The sequence below is a fragment of the Triturus cristatus genome, chromosome 11 (genome assembly GCF_964204655.1).
Source record: "Triturus cristatus chromosome 11, aTriCri1.1, whole genome shotgun sequence".
NCBI classification, from domain to species: Eukaryota; Metazoa; Chordata; class Amphibia; order Caudata; family Salamandridae; genus Triturus; species Triturus cristatus.
In genome coordinates, this window is record NC_140594.1 from 576,745,798 (window position 1) to 576,770,804 (window position 25,007).

Below are 25,007 nucleotides of genomic sequence, written 5' to 3' on the forward strand. Positions count from 1 at the left end.
ACAAAAGATGAAATCCTGACGTTTAGGCTCTCTGCGACTGCTAAAAGGCTTGTTCATGCCAAGACTCCGCGGTTCGTGACAACTGCCAACGCAAAGCTCCAGTGAGATATGCTATTCGCGCTATAGCAATCAGCAACGCATGAACTACACGTTGCACTACAGCAACAGCCGCCCACAATGACTGCCAACACAAAGCTCCAGCAATGACCATCCACGGCGTCCGACCGACTCTTAGCACCAGAGATGACCATTCACGACACCAGGCCTGCTTGTAGTTATACAGCAAAGACCATTCGCAACACTCTCTCCCCTCGAGGACTCCTCAAAAGCAAATGAAACACTTTGCACAAGACATAGAAGGTAACTGTTTAGATGTACTAACCTTGTCCCTGTATCCGAACCGCGCTACATTGTGGTCAGCCTGAACTTGTGAATTTCCCACGGTCTAGCCAATCAGATGACCTTGAGTGGCACTTTGAACATTTTTTTTTTTGATAACCAATTTTATTGATTTTAGGTTGCAACAAAGATAACAGCACCATTCAGGAGTACAATGTGAAAGCCAAGGCAAGGACGAAAACACATCACAGTGGCATGTAGAGGCAAACATACATAGGGAAGATATCGGCATACCCACTCCAGTCCTGGATAATACATCAATCCCCTCTAGTCCTCTATCAATCCGACCCACTTGCCCCACATACGACGAAACTTCCTGGGACAACCTCTGGCCACATATAGAGGCCGCTCCTGTGCGGCACACCAGTCTACTCCCCTGCGCCAGCACGCCAATGTAGGTGCAGTAGTGTTCAGCCAGTGAGCTGCAATGTCCCTCTTGGCCACCGCAAGCGCTGCATTAAGAAAGAGCTTCTCAGCCCTGGTACCATCCAACCCCTCAGTGATGCCCAAAAGTATGTTCATAGGGTCAAGGGGAGCCTCTCAGCCCAGGACCTCAGTGAGGTCTCCGGTAACGGATTTCCAATACCTCTGGATCGCAGAACAAAGGCATACCATGTGGTATAAATCTGCCTGGGGGGAGGGCAGCGGGGACAGGAAGCATCAGGCCGAAGCCCCGCACGGTGGAGGTGCAGCAGTGTAAAATAGGCAGCGTGAAGGAAGTATATTTGGACTAGCCGAAGCCTCGCTGAGACTGCAATTATTTTGGGAGCCATCAAGGCGTCTCTCCAGTCAGCATCCTCCAGGGCCCCAAGCCAACCCTCCCACTTGTCCCGGAGTAGAGATAGTGGTTGGGGGTGTTGTTTGTAAGAGAGCAATAGATGTGGGAGATTCCTCCTTTCCCCAGATTACCACTCATGACCGGAGCGTCGGGTGGGCTATATTGAGGTAAGGAAGTGCCCTCTAATATATAAGAGCGGAGGGCATGGCGTAGCTGCAGATATCCGAAGAGCTGGGAGGAGCGGAGGGAGTACCAGGCCTGTAAGTCCTGGAAGGAGCGTAAGTGGGTCCCACTCCAGACATCACCCAATAGGGAAATCCCAATGAGATCCCAGGGTCGGAATCCCGAAAGAGTAGCAACCTCCCGGAGTCTGGTCAGGGATGTGGAATTCCTATAGCCCGACGCCCGCGACATATTGTTTGGGGTCAAGGGCAACAAGTTTCCTTGTGTATTTTGTCCTTGGGACAAGTAGGCCCAACCCCCTACATCACAAACCCATTGACTGACAGTTTACAGTACCACATTACAAATCAGCGAAAGGCATTGCCTGCAGTTAAGGTAATATTTGTGTCCATGTGTTAATGCTGTTCAAACTTGTATTTATGGTTCATTAATGCAAAACCTTTATTATTAGGGTGAGCGATTTAAGTACATGTTGTAGCTCAGACTGTACTACTGACAGTGGTTCCAGTAAAAAAATGTGCACACACATTTTCAATGTTTAGCAATATGAGGCTATGCATACTGCTCCCAGAATGCGCTCCGATTCGATGCAAATATATGCAGAAGCTTGAAAGAAAGATTGATTCTTTGCTTTCCAAAGAAAATGTTCACAAAAAAATGCAAAATCATTTTGCTAAAATACTGTAACATTTTAGTTTTTATGCAGCATCATTTAGTAAAATGTGATGATGTATGCTAATATTTCCCAAAAATATTCATAATCGAAAATCAGTGTAACCAGTTTTAATAAGATTATGAGAAACAAAAATAAACAAGCATTGGTAAATCCAATAGCTCTGAAACTGTTGGTCAGCCTTTTGGTTTTGTCAAATCGTGACTTGTAAAACCTTATTGGTGTGGGAGTTGCCGGGCCTTCATCATTGTAACAAACATTGGCAAAAGCAAAAGTTGTTTTGGTCTCAAAAAGCACACATTGCCACAGTAGTTCCTGCCACTGAACAAAACGACGGTGTTGATAATGCTCTTTGTGAAAGAACAGAATGCTGTCACTCACAGTGAAGATAGCCAATAGCCAGAGAGAGACAGAATTTTAATAAACACAAAAGGTCATGATTAACACCAGATCTAATTAGTCTGAAAAGTGCACTCATGTCCTTGCATTAAGTGCAGATATACGACTTTAGTGAATTCACAAGACTTACAGAAGTAGGCCAAGAAATAGAAGTCCTAGAAAATATTTGTGAACTGTATTTTAGCATGAGCAAATATGCAGGTGTAGATTTGCTCATGCGAAAATCTGAGTGCTTGCAAGTTCACTTTCCCTCCAACCACTTTTTTCCTTGGAAGAAGTCTTATGTCTGCCATAGTCAGGAGTAAATTTCCAACCTTTCTCAGTATGGGAGAAGATTAGAGAAGAGTTGGTGAAAATCCTTAAAACATGCAAGTTAGTAGGTTTGCACAGACTCAAAAGGGCATTCCAACCAGGGCTCGAAAAATCAGAAAAATGGTACTAGTCCTGCAGGTCTAGTATCTTGAAAAGTCTCCTCGACCTAACTTTAACCTACTTGACCTCAGTCTCTGAAAGCGGAGCAAATGTGACAAGATAGCAAGATTTAAAGGCATCTTTATTGCACATTCGCTTTGTGAGTAATAAAAATGCCTTTAAATCTTGTTATCTTGTCACCTTTGCTCCGTTTTCAAAGATTGAGGACAAAAGTTAGTTTCTTTTCCTACTCGCCAGAAAGGGCGAGTAGGACCTAAAAATAGCTCGTCCTCATTAATTCTACCTCGCATATGCGAGCGGGCGAGTGGATTTGTCGAGCCCTGCCAACCCTGGAACTGTTGCTCCTTCAGCGCCAGTATGTAGATCTGCGGAAACGTGGTAACATAAGGGAAAGGCTAGTATTCAAACCCTACTATGGAAGGAGCCCTGGCATAATCAGAGATGCTATTTCGGAGCTCTTATATAATGAGATTGCTGCCATAATTTGTCACTGCATTAAAGGGACAAGTGGATTATGTTACAGGACAAGTAGATTTATGAAGCAACCTGCCCATGGACAAGTAGATATTTTATTAAATTCCACACCCCTGCTGGTACCGCACCACAAGGGGGTATACTGGGTCAATTTGTCCGACCAGTGGGTATGGCGCAAGGAGGCCCGCCAGGCTAAGAGTACTCAGCGTGTGCCCTCAGGGAGAGCTTGGGAAACAGCGTTTCCATACAGCATCCCCTGGATATTGGACAGACCCAGGGTGTGCAGTTCCAGACGGTACGCCGGGTCGGACCAGCCGCCATTAAACCAGTTGTGCACGGTAAGGAGCCGAGTCGCTAAATAATAAAGATATAGGTTCGTCATCCTAAGACCTCCGTCAAAGGGTGGGATCCGGCACTGGGCCAGGACCAGGCTAGGCCTCCGCCCGCCCCATAAAAACTTGATGGCCAAACTGTCCATCTCACGAAACAAAGATCTGGAGAAGGAGAGGTGTGTATTCTGCAGCACGTATAGAAATCTGGACAGAATCATCATTTTGAATAGGGCTATTCTGCCTAGAGGGTTAAGTGGTAGCGTTCACCATTTAAGGAGGTCAGCGCAGACTCGCTTAACCAGCGAGGTGACATTAAGTGACCAGACGAGGTCGGGGAGAAGGGCCACCCAGATCCACAAGTACTTGATGGACTGCCGCCTGCCAATCACAGCACTCCCGTGAAAGGTGAAGGGGGACCAGAACGGACTTGGTTGGGTTTAACTGGAGGCCCGAGGTGCGCTCAAAGAGATCCAAGGCCCGAAGGCATCGGGGTCCCGACTGAGCAGGGTCCGCCAAAAATAGCAGCACGTCGTCCGCATAGAGCACAATCTTGTCCTCCTCAAAGCCAGGCCACCTCCACCCCGCGAGAGAGTGGTCCGAGCGAATAAGGCAAGCAAAGGGCTCCATTGCCAAAGCAAATAGAAGTGGTGAGAGGGGGCACCACTGCCTCGTGCCCCTTCTGATAGCAAAGGGATGGGACAGAGCACCATTGACTAGGACCTGCGCCCGGGGCTGACAATACAACGTCTTAACCAGGTTGCGGAAGGGGATCCCAAAGCCCATCTCCTCCAACACCGCCTCCAGATAACCCCAATCTACCGAATCAAAGGCTTTCTCAAAGTCTACGAGGAGGAGACACAATTAGGGGGACAGCAGGTGCCAATCCGCGAGGGCAAGGTGAAGGCGTCAGAGGCAATGCCTGGTCCCTCTGAGAGGCATAAAACCACATTGGTCTGGGTGAACCAGACTGGTCAAGTGCGGTTGGCCAAGACAGAGGCGAAGATTTTAAGCTCAGTATTAATAAGGGAGATGGGACGGTAGTCAGAGCAGCATTCGAGGGGGGCTGAGACTTAGGGATCACCACAATGGTGGCTAAGTCCGTCTCTGGACGGAAGGAGCCGAAATCCACCGCCTCACGGTATATCGCCAAAAGAGGCGAAACCAGGGTGTCCCGGTAGGACGCATAAAACTTCTGAGGGAGCCCGTCTGGTCCTGGTGTCTTACTGGCCGCCATGCGCGATATGGCATCCAGAACCTTTTCGGGGGTGATCGGGAGGTCCAGCGCCTCCGCCTCAGATTCACTAAGGCGTCAAAGGGAACCGTTCGCGTCAGAGAAGCTCCGGGAGCGAAAGGCTAGGTGTCCGTACCGAATAGAGAATGGCATAGTGACTGGCAAAGCAGTGGGCCACTGCCGCCGGGGCCGATGAACCTCGCCGCCTGTGTCGATCACTTCTGGTGTTATGCGGTTGGCCATAGGATAGGTGGCCAGGCGATGGAGGAGCTTCCCGTTTTTATCTCCCCATCCATATACTCGGGCTACGAAAGATCTCCAAAGCAATTTGTCAGCCTCCAGGGAGGTCTGTCTGATCTCATCTCCTGAGCCTCGGTTCTGTCCTCAGGGGGCGGAGTCTCGAGCTGGGCGGCCTGAGCCTCCAGAAGTGTGAGCTGGTAATCACGTGCCATACGAGCAAGTTTGAGATGGCCTTTGGAAAAGTCCCGAATGGTGGCCTTTTCGGCCTCCCAAAGGGTACAAGAGGAGGACACCGAACCTTGATTGTTGGTAAAATAAAGGCAAAACTTGGCACCTACTTGCTCTTTGAACACCTCATCCTGGATAAACCAGGCGTTGAGTCGCCAGATCGGGCGCAAAGACGGAGGGAGAGAGCCTACCTGCAGCGTCATCGGCGAATGGTCCGATAAGCCCCTGGGGAGGATAGTGATAGCTTGGATCGCTTGGCAGTCCTGAGTAGGCAGAAAAACATAGTGTATTCACACGTGTGTGTGGTGGGAGGCTGAGGTATGGGTGAATTGTCGAGCTGTCGGGTTCCAAAGTCTCCAGGCGTCCCCAAGACCCAGGCTGGCAGCCCAGGTCGAGAGGAGGCCGGATTGGGCAATCCTACAGGCGGAGGGGGTGAGGCAGTGTCAAGGCCGGGATCCATAACTGCATTAAAGTCTCCATCAATAACGGTCATCCCCAAGGGCAAGGCAGCGACAGTGGAGGTGAGTCTTTGTAGTGTAGAGGCCAACAAGGTGGGAGGAAAATAGCCAGCCAACAGGTTAAGAGGCCGATCCCCAAGGATCCCCTCCAGGAGTATGAAGCAGCCCTGGGGGTCGTGCATCACTCTACACGCCACCAGTGGAAGAGTGTGATGCACCAGAATAGCCAACCCCCTACTGAATCCAGAGTGCCAGACTCCGGCATAGCTATGTCGTGCCAGGAAGGGGCAGTGGTTACCTATCAGATGGGTCTCCTAAAAACAGGAGTATGTCTGCGGCGTGATGCTTGGCATATCGCAGGACCACTGTGCGCTTAACCTTATCTAACAGGCCATTAACATTCCAGGACATTATATGTAGCGGTGTCGCCCCATTATAATAGTCAGGCAGGGGGAAGGTGTGTAAGGGGCCAGACAGCCAGCAAGGATGGCAGAGACGGCCGTAGTGGGGCCGTGCCCAAAGGTAGGGAACATGTTGCCGTAGTGTTGAGTGAAACGCGCCTGCCTTGATGCAGAAACGGGATGCTGGTGCAAGAGACAGTAAAAACAAAAAACAAAATGAACCGGGGTCCGGCCACATTCCCTCCCAACTCCCCCCACCCTATACTTGAGGAACGGAAGCATCTGTCCCCCGAATAATAAACAGTGAAGAGAAAAAAAAAAAAACTAAAACGAGTGGCAACAGGGAAGCGTGGAGGACCCCTCCTCATATTAGGATGTTCATATCTGTAGCCATCGGGGAACAAAGTTAGCGACTAGGCAGAGTGTAAGCTCTAGGCAAAACTGGCCTCCATCTGAGGAGACAAGTAGGTTCAAACGGGTCCTGGAAGAAGAGTCGGGCTGCAGCAAAGGTCAGTGTCTGGCAAATCCAGCAATGATGGACAGGGCGATGCAGTCCCTGGGTTGGAGCGGCCAGAGGAGCCGGAGCGCCGCCTGGCAGGGGGAGACCCGCCGGGTAGCTCGGGCGTAAGCTGCCGATTAGGGCCCAACGGAGAATCTGAGCGTGCGTGCCTCTGGCCCCTGCGCCTACGTCTCGGTCGGAGAACCTGCATGTCTTGCAGAGTACTTCCAGTGCCGCCAGGCGGGCCCTGATTTGGGGCGCCAAGTCTCAGCGGGCGGTCCTCTGTTGCCCATGTCCATGCATCATCAGGGGTATCGAAGAAGAAAGTCTTGTCTTGAAACACCACTCGCAGACGGGCCGGGAAAAGGAGTCAGTACTGTATGTTGAGAGAGCATAGTTGATGCTTAACTTCTCCAAAGGAACGGCGCTGGAACTCCCGGGTGTAGTCAGGAAAGATCATGATTGTCTGATTCTCGTACTTAAGAGGCTGCGTTTTACGGGACTCAGCCAGGATAGCATCACGATCTTTGAAGTTGAGGATCCGAAGGATGATCGGTCTAGGGGGCGCTCTCGGTTTGGGCGTGGAGCAAGTGAACGGTGCGCCCATTCGACCGTGAACCATGGGTAGAGGGAGCCCTCAGGCATCCACGAGCGCAACCAGCAACGACAAAGTACGCCGTCCGACCCTGTTCCACACCTTTCGAAAATCAGACCAGGCGGAGGTGGTTACAACGGGACCGGTTTTCGGTATCTTCGGCCCGTCGATGCAGCTCCTGGGTATGAGACCGGAGTTGAGTAACTTGGATCTTGAGTTGGTGGACGTCGTCTTCCACGGTGGATATGCGGGACTCAGTTTCCTTAATCCGGGCTGTAGCGTTGCGGAGATCCTGCTGGATCAGAGTCATATCAACCCCGACTTCCGCAAACTTACTTTCAACCGAAGATTGTGATGCGTGGATAGCCTGGAGGATGGTAGAAAGGTCCACCGTGGCAGGGACTTCCTTGTCCGCGGATCCTCCGGTCGCCCCGGAGTGCGTGGTGGAGAACCGGTCCATTTTAGTTTGGGTGGAAGGGGTCTTGGGTGCCCTGTCCCTACCCATGACTACCAATTAGCAGAAAAGAGATGCAGCTCGGGCTCCGGGTGTCCAGGCAGGCAGGGGGAGGGGAGGGTGGCCAAGGGGGAATGGAGCAGGGCCCGGCCACTCCACACCATTCCTCGAGCCACTGCCAATGTCCTTCAGCAGTGGACACACGCGGGTCAACAGCGAGAGCCCAAGGCGCGCAGGTCTACAAGGGGCCAAAGTTGGTGTCGGGCCAGAACTCCCGGGCCAGCGTGTCCAGAGAGATAGAGATCAGCCAACAACCGGCGAGGCGAGTGGGAAGCCAGAGTCTCGGGAAGGGACAAGGATGAGGCCGGGACCAACCGAGCACCGCCACCCGATGCAGTGGCCGAAATCTTCCAGTAGGGGCTTCAATCAACCACCACCGCCTGGCATGGATCTGCCCGGGAGGGGACGCAGTCACAGGGGAGGCCACCACTGCCCGAAATGGCAGTCGGGATACCCCCCCACCTCACCAGAGCACCAGGGGGGGGGGGGGGTTCCGCCGTGGGTCGGGCCACCTCACCAAGTCCTTATAGCCCAGGAGCAAGCAGGGTGCACCCCGGTACAGAGCCCCAGCACTCCTCAGTGGTGGGAGGAAGGGGTGGGGAAGGCCACACCAGCTAAGAGATCGCCCCTATCACCCAATCCAAGGCCAAATCTCCACCGCCCATGCTAGGCACAGCAGCGGGCCTGCTTCAGCAGGCAAGCACCCCCGCTCCTCACCTCCACAGCGGATCTGCGCTAGGTCTGTGTTGAGGCCCCTGGCAGGACGGGGGGGACGCCATCACAGATGGGGTCCCCACTGCCCGAAATGGCAGTCGAAGTTCCCCCGCACCTCACTGGAGCGCCGGGGGGGTTTCAGCCACACCACGCCGCCACAGCCCAGGGCCAAGCAGAGCGTAGAGTTCTCCTCGGTACAGGGCCTCAACTCTTCTCAGTGGCGGGGAGGGGAGAAGGCCATACCACCCAACCAGGCACAGCAGCAGGGCAGCCTCAGAGGGCAGGCACCCCTGCTCCTCCCCTCCACAGAGGAATGTCGCCTGGTCACGAGCCTCCAGGCCACACAAATAGGCCCCTGGCAGGACGAGGGCGCATACGAGCGCTGGGACCTGCCCAGCGGGCCGGAGGAGGTCAAGAGGCACACAGTCTTCGCTTCCACCGCGCAGACTGCCTCTCCGGTGGTTCCCAGTCCCCCGGACCCGGCCGGTGCCCAAGGCAGCTCCGCAGGATCAGCGCGGCGAAGCCGGTGAATGGGGCCAGTCTCACCACAGGGCAGCGGGCTGCCACTGACTGGGAAGCGCTGCAGAGTAACAGGGCAGGAGATGTGGACCGCAGCTCCCCTCCGCCCAATCGGCGGTCGAACAGGCCTCAGAGACACTCAGGCTGCAGGATCGCCATTCAAGTGCGGGACAGGCGACCCTCCCAGGTCACCCGGGCATCGCAGTTGAGCAGAGCAGGTTGTCACCAGGAAGGGCCAGGATACGGGGTCAGGTGGGCAGCGCCAGATGCCCACCAGAGTCGACACCTCCAATTAGGGCCGATCAGGACTGCAGGCCAGATGGGGATCGGGAAAACTCTCTGGCGGCCACCATCTTAGAAACGCCGCGTGTCGAGCCCAAAAGTCCAAGGCCGTCCGCATCGCCCGGAATCGCCACACATCGCTCTAGGGGGACCCTCAGAGATCCCACGTAACAAGGCAGTCAGTGTAAGGGTCACAGGGGCCCGATGGCGGTGGATTGCAGAGCGGATGACGGAGGGGTCCGGAGCACTCCTAAGGTGCGACCGCCATCTTGACGCTCTTGGCCACGCCCCCCCATTTTGAACTTTTAGGCACTACATTTACTTTAATCTTTACAATGGAATAGCTCTGGTTCTACCGACTCGATTTTTGTCATTCTGATATCATTTGTTTTTTACTTTACTCTATTTTCAACAACCCAATTTCTTACACGGTGGATTACCAAGAGGATTCCTATACCTTGCTGGAAGAAAGGCAGTACATACATTTTATCTGACCACAGTAGGATATTTGGGAAGATTTCTTAAAGACTTGGATAACCCTGATAAAAAAGAGAATAAGAAAGGAGACTTGAAAGAATACAGTTTGGATACTAGTTTAACTGGGATGAAACATGCCATCAAGTTGGTTTCTACACACCTGCACCCAATCCAACTATGTTGAGTGTGCATGAAAACTTATTTTATATTAAAAGAAACAGTAAAGATATGCTTGCTGATGCCACAATGTGATTACATGGTCACAAGCTACATATGTTCTTGTAACTATTAGTCCCAACACTGCTTTTTGTAAAAACGTTTGTGTAGGTTGACAACAATAGCTAGAACTTCTTCCGCCAGTACAGTACCTTTTGAGTGTGCAAATATGTAGACTTCACGTGTTAATGCTGCACTTGTCCTGTTGAGGTGAGGGAAGCTTGCACTGCTGCTGCTCTACCTGTCCAGATTTTAAATAAAGTATATCAGATGTCAACCGTGCTCTTTTGAAAAGCCCTATTGAAACAAAAGAAAAAACAATAACTACAATTTCCAAAGAGCCTGACCAAGAGATCATTTGGGACTAATGATGAAAATCAAAGCCAACACTTCTTCTTACATGAAAGAATATCTTGCACTACCCATCTCTAGCAGTTCAACTGAGACTCTGCTCTTTCATAATTGATTCTTGACTACAAATATCACAGAACTGCTTATATTACTAACCACACTTTGTACACCTAAATCGCACAATACTAAAGCAAAGTCCTGACATTGCTGTTGTAATACCATGAAATGGTTGTGGCCAATATTTCCAACTATAAAGTCAGTAACATTTACATTAAACCAAAGTAACAATGTCACCTTACCTTTACATTACAAGAAAGATTGCAAAAGAGGCATTTAACTAATATACATATGTTGTATGGAATATGCTATTTACCCTGTAAGCATCTGTTCGTCGCATGTAGTGCTGTAGACTCCCATGCTCTGCATACTCCTGCCATCTAGTGTTGGGTCTGGAGTTGTGCAAATGTTTCTCTGAAGAAATCTTTTGAGTCACGAAGTCGAGTGACTCCTCCTCTCAGTGGTAATGCGCATGAGCATCAACTCCATTGTATGAATGTTTTCCCGCAGGCAGTTGAGAAAGGCGTGTAAAGTATGTGTATTTAATACTATGACCAAATGTATAAATAGTGAAAACTAATAAATGTATCCAAGTACAACGGCTACAGGTGTCCGAGGAGGAGGGTGGGCACATGTGGATCTACAGCACTTCATGCCACAAACAGATGCTTACAAGGTAAGTAACATATTACGTTCGATAGCATGTGTGGCTGTAGATGCACAAGCTCTGCATAGACTGTAAAGCATTCCACCCCCCCCTAATAAGCAGTTGCTAACCTCTTGGTTTCAAAAAGAGTACTTAGCACTGCCTGTCCTACACTGGCTTGTTGGTGTGCTAAAACATCCACACAATAATGTTTGGTGAAAGTGTGTGGTGTGGACCATGTAGCTGCTTTACATATCTCATCTATGGGACTATTTCTTAAAAAGGTCATGTTCGATCACTTTTTGCAAGTAGAGGGTGCTCTGTGAGGAGCAGCTTAATGTCTTTTGGCCTTAGCATAGCAAGTCTGAATGCACTTTACTATCCATCTGGCTATGCCTGCTTTGGATATAAGGTTGCCTTTGTGTCGTGGCGAAAAGGTGACAAAAAGTTGATTAGACTTCTGAAAGTTTTAGATCCATCAATGTAGAACATAAGCACTCTTTTGACATCTAATGAATGAAGAACTCTTTCCGCAACAGAATCAGGTTGATGGAAGAAAACTGGCAATTCAATTGATTAATTAATGTGAAATTGTGAGACTACCTTAGGTAGGAATGTAGGGTTGGTTGTAAGAACCATCTTATCTTTATGCATTTGGAAGAATGGTTGTTCTAAGGTTAATGCCTGGAGCTCACTAACACATCTGAGTGAAGTTATGGTGACTAAAAAAAAAAAAGAAAAACACCTTCCATAATAGCAATTGAAGAGGGCATGGGTGTAGCAGCTCAACAGGAGGCCCCATGAGTATTGTGAGCACTATATTAAGGTTTCATGAAGGGGTGAAGGAAATGACCCGAAAAGGGCCACCCGGGTGACTACTGACCTCCTATTCAGCCTTTCTTACCAAATGAAGAGTCAGTCAGACAGTGGAGAATACAAACCAATAACTGTTTATTCATATACACTCAGAGTGGGGCCCCATCTGTACAGTCGCTAGGAGTGCTACAGAGGGAACTGAAATCAGAAAGTATAGATACATTATGTACATTTCATACCCGAGCAAAGGCACTACCATAATGGAATTTTCCAGGCAGAAGCAACTGGACAGTGAAATAAAAAAAAAGTTTTCTGTTCTCGTATCTTGCACAAACTAGCACAGTCCAAGTTCATTTCACCCTGGGCCCGCCACAAGACAAGTGGGAGAGGGCCTATATCTATCAAGAAAACTAGGCGCTGACAAACAATTTACTCATTACTGAAACAGAACTTAACATTCAGAAACAAAACTTAGCAGAGGGCATTTCTCAGAAATTAACAAGATCAGTTTCGAATAGCCCAAAGTGACACCACAGAAGAAAATGGCACAGCGAATGCTAACTAAAACATAACATTACGTAAGCATTTGCAGGCCCAATCTAACAAACCCTCCTTTTAGCATGAGCTAAGAACATTTTCTAATAAGCAAAATGAGACTGGGACCAATACAGTTGTGCAAGAATACTAAAGCAAAAGCAATATGTCAAAATTAATAAAGCATACAAAGCAGGTGGTGAATACAGAATTATGGGCATTCCTTACAGTCATCGTTAGAGAGGGGCACAGCAAGCAAAGAGGAATCCTCAAAGATTCCCTCATCAATATGCATTAAATTATCAATGTCATTCTGCAACATCATGGTAGCATTTGTAACATGAGCTGATATTTTCTGTTTGGGCATAAAGACCGAAGGACAGTAAGAACAACAAAGAGGAAGATATTGAATAAGAATGCAACATTATACCAACACCACTACGAGATAATAAGCTGCTGGAGAACCCAATCCCAATTACCAAAAAGTGACCAACTCCAATTTCTACTTTCCATGCCCCTGACATTTTCGATGATGTCTAGAATGTGTTGTGTTATGTTTTTCTCCAAATGTTCTATCCCCAGAACACACTGAACGCCAATTAAAGCAAAAACACCAATATAAAATCTACAGCATATCTTAGTCTGTTCGGAATATACCTCCATGCTTTCCAATTGGGTAGTAATATCTCTCAAAGATGTCACAGTAGTATTAGACAGGATTTGTAATTTACATTCAAAATATTCCCTGGCTTTTTCTTCTCTGGTCATAACTGTACCACCCAAGGTGAATATGGAAGACAAGATGTACCCAAATGTGATACCATTGCTATAACTATTTACTTATAAATCTGTGACTCCTTCACAAAACGCTTTCGTTAATGTTCTCTTTCTCTGTCCGGAAGATGCAGTCATGTTTGTCAACAACATTATTCTCAGAAGGGAGAGGTAGTAACGTGGCTGGGTTCAGAGTGGCGCATCTTTTGATCGGAATATGCTTAGCAAACAATGTCAATTCATAGCCAGTAAGAAGTGCACTGGTGAGGTGCTGTGTCTTTGTCTTATTCAAAAGTGTATCCACAGCATGAAGTACCATAACTGCGAGTTCTGTATCAAGTACGAGTCCAGCCTGTTTTAAGTGGCCACAGCCGCGAGCTTGGAAGGGCCCTAGCAACAGGGTCAGGCACAGCAGAAAAATAAGCACAAGGCCTCCGTTTTTCCCCAAATTTCTATGAGAAGACAAAAAGTTTGCAATCTGCCATCTCATGAACATAAAGCACAAACAGCTTCCTATAGTTAGGCGTGTCAAGAACTGGAGCCAAGCAAAGCGCACTTTTTAACTGCTCAAAATATTGCGGACATTCTGGTGTCCAAGGCAAAGGATCATGCCTGCTTTCGTTGTTAATGCAAGCAAAGTTTTGCTTAATAAAGAATAATTAGGAATCCACTGGCGACAATAAGATGTAATACCTATAAAAGCGCGTACATCTTTTTGAGTCTATGGAATGGGCATTTTAACACTTGTACTGATGCGCCCAGGGGTCAACATCCTACCCTCCTTCGAACGTAGGTGACATAAATAGGTAACCTCCTGTCAACAGTACTGAAATTTAGAAAGAGAGACCTTATGGCCATGATGTTCCAAATGCAACAACAATTTCACTGTACTGTCCCTACAACCTTGTTCCGTATCAGAAGCAAATAACAGATCATCGACATATTGCACAAATACATTACCTGCAGAAAGTGAAAGTGAATCCAACTGGCTTTTTAATGCCGGACTATAAATACTAGGACTCTCTGTATAGCCTTGAGGAGCGTGAAAGAATCGAAAGCTTCTGCCGGCCAATGTAAATACAAACAAATACCTACTGACTGGGTGTATGGGAATACTAAAAAATGCATTTTTCAAATCAATACCAGAAAAGAACTTAGCAATAGATGGAATCATTGTTAAAAGCGCAGTAATATCAGAAACCACTGGAAACTGCTGAACCACTATTTTATTGACCTCGCGCAAATCAATCACAAAATGATATACATCGTCAATGGTATCAGAAGAACCCGAGGGTGTCCTCTTAAGGACCGGAAGAAGAGGACTATTACAAATGTTAGCAGACGTTTCATCAACCACTCCCTTTCGTATCAAATCCTGAATAATCTGAAGAAGGGCCCGTTTCCCTGCCTGTGGTATTTTATACTGGGGAATACGAGGCAAAATAGCATTATCTTTAACGTGTATAGAAACTGGTGGTATATGCAACAAACCCACATCTGTATCACCAGCATCCCATAACGTGGGTGGTACCCGAGCAAACTCAGCTGGAAGGGGCGTATCCGGAGACAAACACTGTCTAATACTCACATCCGGACCCATAGTAATATAGACACCATCAGGAGAACAATAAATAGTAGCATGCAACTTCTCCAATGAGTCCGAACCCATCAAATTCTCACAATTAGATGTTAACAAGAATGGAGACTCCACAGTGACGGGACCAACAGTAAGTACAAGGGGTCGTGAAATGGGGCTGACAATCGGTACACCGGAAAAACCTACCGAAACATTATTTTGGCTGGACAGGGCCGCCCCGAGTATCATATGTCGAGAAACAGAACTTTTTGTCGCTCCTGTGTCCACCAGAAATTCCTTAGTCAAACCTTGCAAATCCGCTGTGACTTAAGGACCACACTGATCGACAGGTATCTAAATTTGTCCTGCACCCTGTCCCTGGCAGTCCTACCTGTAAGACATACCTGTCACATCATCAATATCATAGTCATCATGATAATACTGTCCGTCTCTAGGGTTATCAAAATAATTATCATCAGAACTACCCCCAGGAGCCACAGCATTCTGATTTCTGTTGGTCCCACGGCCTCTACCACCAGAACCGCGTCCTCTACGGGATGAAACCTTCTGTAAAAGCACAGGACACGGTCTACGCCATTGTCCTTCCTCCTTACAATACGCACTCTGATTCTGACCTAAAGAGGTCATTGAAGGCTGCCTAGTACGTGGGAGTTGTCAGGAAGGACCTCCCCGTCCTCTAGTGTTACCCTGGTACGCCTGCTGCAACAACACCTTCGTCTTTAATTCCTTATATTTTTCGTCAGTTTTATCCTTTTCCTCCTGATCTCCATGCTCATAATATTGAGCCATATTTGGAATAACAGAGGGAGAAGACATAGACCAAGTACTCTCCGACGCCTGTAAACGAGTAATTATTTCAGAAAGAAGGTAAATGACAAACCTATCAACAAACAAACTAATTTCCCCTTTCGTGGACATATCTTGCCCACTATAATCCCAAAACGTATCTTCAAACCTATTAAAAAAAAAGAAATTTTAATAATAATAATCAGACACACGCTCATCCTTCTTCTGTCGACAGGCCGTCAAAGTATCCCAACATATTTTGTAAGGTGGAATAAGTCAGGGCTCGAAAAATCATAAAAATTGCACTAGACCTGCAGGTCTAGTAATGTGAAACATTAACTCTACCTAACTGAAATGCACTTGTCCTCTGACTCTGAAAGCTGAGCAAATGTGACAAGTTAACAAGATGTAAAAGCATTTGTATTGCTCATTCACTTTGTGAGCAAGAAGGATTCCTTTCAATCTTGTTACCTAGTCACATTTGCTCTGCTTTCAGAGGCAGAGGTCAAGTGTCCGTGTGTCTTCCTACTCGCCAGAAAGGGCGAGTAGGACCTAAAAATAACTCGTCCTTATTGAATCTGACTTGCAAATGAGAGCAGGCGAGTGGATTTTTCGAGCCCTGTAAGTGTATGCATGCATGTAATAATACGACCAGGCAAAGCGAGTAACTAAGCATGGCTTCCTTTCTTGGTCCCATCCCTTAATCACATCCCATGTACCACCCAACTCAGCGACATGATCTGGAGTATACACCTGCCGCCAAATATCAACCAGAAAAAGGAGACCAAAGAACATCTAAATATCAGCAAGAGTCATTACAGTAGAAGAGGCAGCGTCTGTTAATTTCTTATAATAAGCTGTTGGGTTTTTCCTAGGATTGGGCAGAGTAGTCTTACGGGCTAAAACCTCACTCCTTTTCCATGGGGTATAAACCCATTGCTCCTGAAAGTGGGCAGCCACAGCCGGTCTAGTGACCGTACCGTGGTGGTCTGTCAACTCAGGTATTTCTGGATGATAAATTGGGTGGACTTCACAGATAGGGAACTGAGTTATTTGAGTAGGACTCTTTTCATACAATCGGCCACTATAAGAGACTATAGTAGAAATATTACCAAACACTTGTTCTGGCGCTAAGTCAGTAACATAAACGCGGTCTCTAATATCAAATATTATTTGGGGTGCCTCCAATTCAATGTGTGTGCGCCAAAAGTCAATCAATGTAGCAGACATATCTTGAAGGGCATGCTGTTGTAAAAAAAAGGCTCAAAGTCACGTACAACTCGCCAAATATCCTCAACGCTATAAACCGCATTACATGGCTGGACTCTCTGTTACCATCTTCTCATACTCCCCTATTCCAGATCGCCTCAATGGGACTACATGTTCCCTAAATCGCGCCAAATCCCGGTCTTCAAAACCACGCACAGGTGTATCAACATCCGAAAACAGCGGAGGATGAATAGCCGCAGGAGGAGGAGTAATAGGAGTAGTAGGTCGAACTGTAGTCAATGATTGCACCGGAGAAGAGAGAATAGAGAGCACAGGAGTCGGAACAGTAGAAGTAATCGAGATCACAGTCGTCAAAGATGGTGAGGGGAGAGAAAGAATATGGGACAAAGTAACCGGAGCTGTGGGTACAGCAGCCGTAGATACAGGGGCAACTAGAGCAGACGAGACAGGCTGCTGTGGCTGTAAAGGAACCGCAGGATATATTCACTGCGAGGCATAATGAGGCGGGGAGGCGGGCGTCGAGTACCGAACAACTCCTCTAAAAGTATCATCTTCCACTTTGGCCACATATGACTTGTCAATATGCAACCGAAACTCCTATCCTCACACTCTATTCCTGTTTCGTGTTTCTCTCTATCATACGCTACAGCTTTCTGGGTAAGAGTCTGCATCCTAACTTTCCATGCATCTTTCTCCGTCTTTGTTTGGCCTCCTTTTGCCAAGCCCGAAGGGAGTCAAACATTGACCGTCTACTTTATCTCTCAAACAACTGTTCCTGTATAAATCCAATCTTCTGTTCATCAAAAGAGCCCGTCAAAGGCCACTGTAACTCGGTATTCTCCCTCGTATATTTGTGAACAACAAATAGAGTCCACGGGTCTACACAAGTCTGTCAAACGAACAAAAGCAACAAAACAGCATGTTCAAACATAAAGGAGTCCTCTTAAAGAGGGCCAAGTCCCATCACCCACCGAAGTGGCATGCTTCATCATCTGGGACCTCCCATAGCCACACCTGGTGTGGTTAGAGAGCTACAACTCCTTAGATTACTGTAACAAGGAGGAGCTCAGGGATGTTTTAATTAATGTAATAGGGAGGATAATTATCTCCGGGTGAAAAAGACTGCCATAAGTGTGGTGAATCTAAATGCAGTGTGTGAACTAGAGATTTCCTCATCAGTTTTGATGTGGAATCTTTGTATACTTGCATTCCCCAGACAGAGACCCTCGAAGCCATTAGAGGGCTTCTAGAAGCCAATACAATTGGGTTGAGCTCGCCAGTGGGATTCATTATGGATTGTGCCAGGCTGGCCATGACTGAGAACTTTTTTAAGTTTGAAAACCAGTACTATCTTCAAATATCAGGTACATCTATGGGCAGCGTTTTTGCCCCCAGCCTGGCCAATCTGTATGTACACCTGTTCGAACAACAATGCGTTCTATGTACCAACAACCCCTTTCGTGACTGTATAGTCATATGGAAACGTTATATCGACGATGTTTTCGTCATATGGCGAGGTGACTATGCCACTCTAGAGACCTTCCATCTGTGGCTTAATGACCAGAATGTCTTCCTCAAATTCACCATGGAAGCGAGCAAGCTCAGCTTGCCATTTTTGGACCTCCTTATCTTCCCCACTGACAATGGTCTGGGTAGTGAGTTATACACTAAACCTATGGCAAGGAATTCCCTCTTGTCATATGATAGTTTCCATCCCAAGTCACTAAGATCAGGCCTACCATTTGGGCAATTTCTCAGATTGAGGCGGAACTGTTCCACTGTGAACAAGTTCAAAGAGCATGCGGACGTCCTCTCTTACAATTTGAAGGCGAGACAGTACCCCTCGAAACTGATCCGACAATCGTACAAGCGGGCTAGCAACAACAACCGAGAAGCCTTATTAGAACCGCCTGTACCAAAGGCTTCTTTGGACAGATTGACTTGTGTTCAAACGTTCAGCACTCACTCTAACCAACTACAGAAAATAATACGCAAACATTGGCGTATTCTAAATGTGGGACAGGTACATCTCAGTCCTCCTTTATTTTCGTTCAAAAGAAGTGCCAACCTGCGAGATACATTGGTACATACGCACCCAAGAAACACGGTTGTCTCAACGACCAATACCTTATGGAATATGCCACCTGTCCAAGGGCATCATGCCTGTGGTAATTGTGTGGTATGTACAAACACGCAACATACTACAGAAATTGATATTGGGACAAACAAACCCTGGAGGCAGGTGAAACATACTAACTGCAACAGTGAGGGTAATTTATTTGATTACTTGCCCCTGCGATAAGAGATATGTGGGGATGACCACCAGGAAGGTCAAACTGAGGATAATGGAACATAAAAGTACCATTAGATGCCAAAGACAGGCAACCCGCCTGACTAGGCACTTCTTGGAAATGAAACACAGACCTGATGATATCAAGTGGACGAGTCTTGAACACCCTTTCATTCCGTCCCATGTCACTGACATTTCCACATTCTTGTTCAAAAAGGAACAACGCTGGGTTTTTAAACTCAAAAGCGACATAGTTGGGCTGAATGAGGCAATTCCTTGGACCTCGTTGTGATATCGTTGTGTCTCTTTTTCCATTTGATAGAGGGCTTTTTCTGACTTATGACTTTTGTCCTGTCCCCCTGCTCTAGCGCTTTGTTATACCGCTATGAACCTCATTCTCGCATTTCATCGAGCCCCTGTTGCACGAATTGGTTATCCTTTTCCTGTATATCTGAGGAATGGGTCTCTAGGGCACCCTATTCGGCACATTAGGTAGTGTACTCACTCGCTTCCGTGCAACGATAGCTGTACATCAACATCTGGTTCATGTTTCCCATAGTCAGTAATTACAGAGCTTCGAAGTTTTTTGACATATTGTCTCGTACAGAATTCTTTTGTACATGATATCCACATGGCGTAATCAGCACGCTGATCTAACCTGGGAGCCTGTGACATACCATTGCATCCTCTTTGAGTCTTGTTCGATACACGACTCCTAATTAGGATGTTCGTAGCAGGACGTATGCCCAAGGTGTTTGGCATGGTATTCTATCAGAGTGTGATAGCCCTCTTTTGCTTAATATAGCTGTTCAACATATTGTGTGGGCTCGCTGTGTAAATACCTCCTTACGAAGACGCGTTTATCATACGCGTAGATTTAATCTAATACCAGCAACGTTACTTAAAACACTACATTACCCGGCATCCCCTGCTTGACACACGTCTTTATACGTCTACGACGTATCAATACAGTTTTTTAATATATATTGTTTGGGTTCGCTGTATTAACACTTCTTTGAGAAGACGCGTCTATTAAACGTGCAGATTCAACCGAGCATTAGAAACGTGACCTTTAGCACTACACTCCCCAGTATCCTTTGCTTGTTACACGTCTTTTGACGCTCATGACGTGGTAACATCCTATCACGTGACGGTGGTGACGTTTAGGATCCGTCCAACGTCCTTCGAGACACACCGATAGCCTTTAAGAGGGGCAGGCTTACACTGTTCCGGTTACCACTCGGTACAACCGGGAAGAAGGTCCGGGGTAACGACGGACAGGTAAGCTTGCTCTCTGGGTGGTGTTACACGATCTGTCGAATTCGATATTTTGATTAACTATATGCTAGACATCCGGCTATTAGATACAGATGGCTGAGTTTACACGCGCGTTGATATCGTTGCTTGTTTCTTGATACTCAGGCAAATGTGTCATTACATTGGCATTTACTCGACTTGCATGTTCGTATTCTGATCTGGTCAATCTGTGAATTCTAAGATTTGTTATCCAGATGAATGGAAGCATATTCAATGCTGTTTGGAGTCATTCGACACACCTGAATTTGTATATTGTTTTTATGGTCAAGCATATTTATGCTTACGTAGAGGAACAAACAATCCTCTGTCTTCTTTGGAGTTAGTTTGTTCCTTTTTGTCTTCTAGAGCGTTGCCTCACGCCCTGAGTTGTAACCAGGAGTGTAGGACGCATCCCCGATTTGTTACGGGTAAGAAGACAATGCAGTTTGCACGCATGACAAATGTTTACTTATGACACATTTGTATTATGTCAAAGAACCTAGTTGACATTATTCAGCACATATCATTCATTCTCTTGTATTACATTTATGTTTCTATTTACAGGTGATTAATTTATATTCCTACGGTGCCGCATATCTTCAGATAAGTAGGTACATTGGTAGGTTGTATTGTTCCTCTTTTCACCTATCACACATCCACATATTGCAGTAGTGTTACCATATGGTCCTGACGAAAGCCACTGTCATTTGGTAGACATAGGTTGGCTGAAACATGTTGACCCATGAGGACGTGTTCCTATAACATATGTGGACACGGTTTCCTCCAGATTCCTGCTGTTTTTAGTTTGACGCCACTGGATACTGAATAAAATATTTTTCCAATGGTAATCAATTTTAAATCACCTCTCTAGTTCACACACTGCATTTAGATTCACCACACTTATGGCAGACTTTTTCACCCGGAGATAATTATCCTCCCTATTACATTAATTAAAACATCCCTGAGCTCCTCCTTGTTACAGTAATCTAAGGAGTTGTAGCTCTCTAACCACACCAGGTGTGGCAATGGGAGGTCCCAGATGATGAAGCATGCCACTTCGGTGGGTGATGGGACTTGGCCCTCTTTAAGAGGACTCCTTTATGTCTGAACGTGCTGTTTTGTTGCTTTTGTTTCTTTGACAGACTTGTGTAGACCCATGGACTCTATTTGTTGTTCATGTCTGAGTGATTCGGGGATTTGTCCGCGCAGGTCTCTAAATTCCCTGAGACCCCATAACTAATTGTTTTTTTCCTCGTATATTTGTGCCATAATGTACCAAACATAATAGGGCAAAGAACATGCTTCACCTACAAAGTTAGGGCTGCCTTCAGGAGGCGCAGGCTGAGCTTCCGACAACCGAGCATCTGCAGAACAACAACAAGAACACAAACTCCAAATTTTGTCTAGACCAGGCATTGCAAAGGAATAACAAAATCATTATTATTACCTGGCAAAGTATTTGCTCACACTTTTCACCAAAACAGTCCTTAGACCGTAACAAACTCAAACCACAATGGTACCATATCCACATAGAACCAAAACAGAACCACCTGATATCAGAAGGACAAATGAACCAGTTCTCCACTGCTGACTCTTCAGATCAAACAGTCAGATCAAGGGTTTCGCCATTCAGGACTCCAGTCGTAATGACTGCTGGGTGAAGCACCCTCCGGTGGGACAAAGGCCGCAGCTGCGAGTAACAGAAACCTTTCGTGCAGGGATTCCTGAGCCGTCTGTCTGACCTGATGATGCCCTCTGTCCGCGGAAAGGGGGTGCGTCAACAACCCGAAGGAGTCTCTGTTCGGGCACCAATTTAAGGAAATGACCCAAAAGGGGCCACCCGGGTCACTACTGACCTCCTATTCAGCCTTCCGTACAAAATGAAGAGCCGGTCAGACAGTGGAGAATACAAACCAATAACTGTTTATTCGTATACACTCAGAGTGGAGCCCCATCTGTACAGTCGCTAGAAGTGCTACAGAGGGAACTGAAATCAAAAAGTATAGAGATACATTAAGTACATTTCATACCCGGGTAAAGTCACGCACACAGTGGAATTTTCCAGGCAGATGCAACTGGACATTGAAATACAAAAAAAAAAGGTTTCTTTTCTCTTATCTTGCACAAACTAGCACAGTCCAAAGTAATTTCACCCTGGGCCCGCCACCAGACAAGTGGGAGAGGGCCTATATCTATCAAGAAAGTAATGTGCTGACATGAACAATTTACTTATTACTGAAACAGAACTTAACATTCAGAAACAAAACTTAGCAGAGGGCATTTCTCAGAAATTAACAAGATCAGTTTTGAATAGCCCAAAATGGCGCCTCAGAAGAAAATGGCGCAGTGAATGCTAACTAAAACATAACATTATGTAAGCATTTGCGGACCCAAACTAACAGGTGCTGGGGGAATCCTAGGTGGAATAACACCTTTAAGTCCTTCCATGAAGGCTTTAATTAATGGAATTTTGAAAAGGGAAAGGTGTTGTCTATTGTGAAGATAGGCAGTGGGATGTAAGCACATAGAAGTATTTGCTAAACCTGCCTTTTGTAAGTGAAGTATATAACAGATAATGTTTTGTACTGTAGCTGTGAAAGATTCAATTTGTTTTGTGGGGCAGTAGCAAAAAAAAGTTTCCATTTTGCTGCATAGCAGGCCCCAGTGGTAGGTTTTCGTGCTTCTTTAAGAATGTCCATACAAGATAAGATAACCAATTTCTAAGATCTCAGGAACTAGATTGCTAGGTTGAGGGTTTTAATATATGTGTGTCTGATTTGTCAATGATTTTGCATGAGCAGCTCCGGCCTGTTGGGGAGCTTCCTGTGTGGAACTGAAAGGTCTAGTAATGTTGTGAATCAAGGCTGAAAAGCCAACGTGGGAGCTACTAGGATCATTGTCAGAGGTGTCTGTCTGAGCTTCCGAACCAGAAATGGAAAGAGAGGGAGAGGTGGAAAAGTGTAGGTAAATATCTTTGACCAACTTATCCATAGCGCGCTGCCCCTGGGAAGTGGGCGTGGGAACTTATTGAAGTTAGGGCATTTAGTGTTCTGCTCTGGCGAAAAGATCTATTTCAGGGAAGCCCTATTTTTGGAAGTAGGGTAGGAGGACTTGTGGGTGGATTTCCCGTTCGTGGACTTGTTGCTGCATCCTGCTGAGCAGGTCTGCAAAGTTGTCGTCTGTTCCCCAGAAGGTATTCCGCTAACAGGTGAATGTGGTGATGTAGAGCCCAGTTCCAGATGGTCTGAGACAGTTGTGAGGGATGTGTAGACCGTTTCCGCCCCTGTTTTTGAATACATTGCTGTCATATTATCTGTCTAGACTAGGACAACCTTGTGAGTCAGGTGAGGTTGGAAAGATTTTCATGCTAGGTGAACAGCTTGAAGCTCTAGGTAGTTGATGTGGAAAGATTGGTACTGGACATCCCATACATAGGTCTTGTACTATGAGGTGTTGGAGGTGAGAACCCCATCCCGTTTTTGATGCGTCTGTTGTGAGAATGAGGTGGGGAACAAGGTCTAGAAAAGGCCGCCCCTTCAACAGGTTGGTGGTGTTCCACCATTGCAGAGAACGGCGAGTGTGACGGTCTGTCAACACTAGATCTGTCAACTAACCCTGTAACTGTGAGCACTGACAAGCTAGACATTGTTGTAATGGACGCATATGTAATCTTGCGTGGGGAACTGTAGCAATGCAAGAAGCCATCATCCTTAGCAGACGCACGAACACCCTCACTGTGAGTTGTTGATTGGTCTGAAACTGGAGCAGTATTGTCTGAAAGTTTTGAATTTTTACCGGATTGGGGTAAGCTAATCCTGATTGTGTGGTCAGGATTACTCCTAAGTGTGGTTGAATCAGTGATGGTAAAGTCAGATTTGGGGAATGTTGATAGTAAACCCCAAATTGTGGAGAAGATCTATTGTCATCTGAGTGTCCTGTTGGCACTGATGAAGAGTGCTGGCTTTGATGAGCCAGACAGGTATGGGAATACGTGGTCAGCTTGTGTTCTTCGAAACGCAGCGACCACTGCTAGACATTTGGTGAATACTAGCGGTGCAGTGATTACCCCTAATGGCAAAACCTTGAACTGGCAATGATTGCATGCTAAGACAAATCTTAAATATTTGCAATGAGCTGGTTGTATTGGTAAATGGAAGTAGGTGTCCTTGAAGTCTTGTGTTGCCATAAAGTAGCTTTGTTGAAGAAGTGGAATGACATCCTGCAAGGTATACATGTGGACATGTTCTGATAGGATGTATTTGTTTAAGGGTATGAGATCTAAAAATTGGCCTTAAAGACCCTTCCTTTTAGGAAATTATTAAATACAGAGAGTACACCCCTGAATCCTGATGTTGAAGAGGGACGGGCCTGTTTGAGTAATGTTTGATGCCTGTATGACATCCTGAGAGCACGAGGTGGAATGTTGGGTGGGGTGGTAATGAGCTCCAGACAAAAGCCATGTTAGATAATGGCTAATACCCACTTGCAGGCGGATCCGTGTCATAATTGTCTAAAAGGGGGTCATCTCCCTGTATCTCCGCATTTCCACCAGTGTCCGACTGTGGAGACCCTTGTGGTGAGTTATC

The 25,007-nt window shown here is 46.7% G+C and overlaps 1 protein-coding gene across 3 annotated transcripts in view; it reads right to left on the reverse strand.

Annotated features, from left to right (window-relative positions):
- PIWIL2 (piwi like RNA-mediated gene silencing 2) overlaps window positions 1-25,007 on the reverse strand; it is a 1,855,951-nt gene that overhangs the window by 1,770,176 nt on the left and 60,768 nt on the right. For 2 of the 3 annotated variants that reach the window (XM_085633754.1, XM_085633755.1), the window contains exon 2: window positions 10,197-10,341. The exons of the other annotated variant lie outside the window; for it this stretch is intronic. The gene's annotated coding sequence lies outside the window, so the exon portion shown is untranslated. The remainder of the gene's footprint in view (window positions 1-10,196; window positions 10,342-25,007) is intronic. 3 annotated transcript variants of the gene reach the window in all.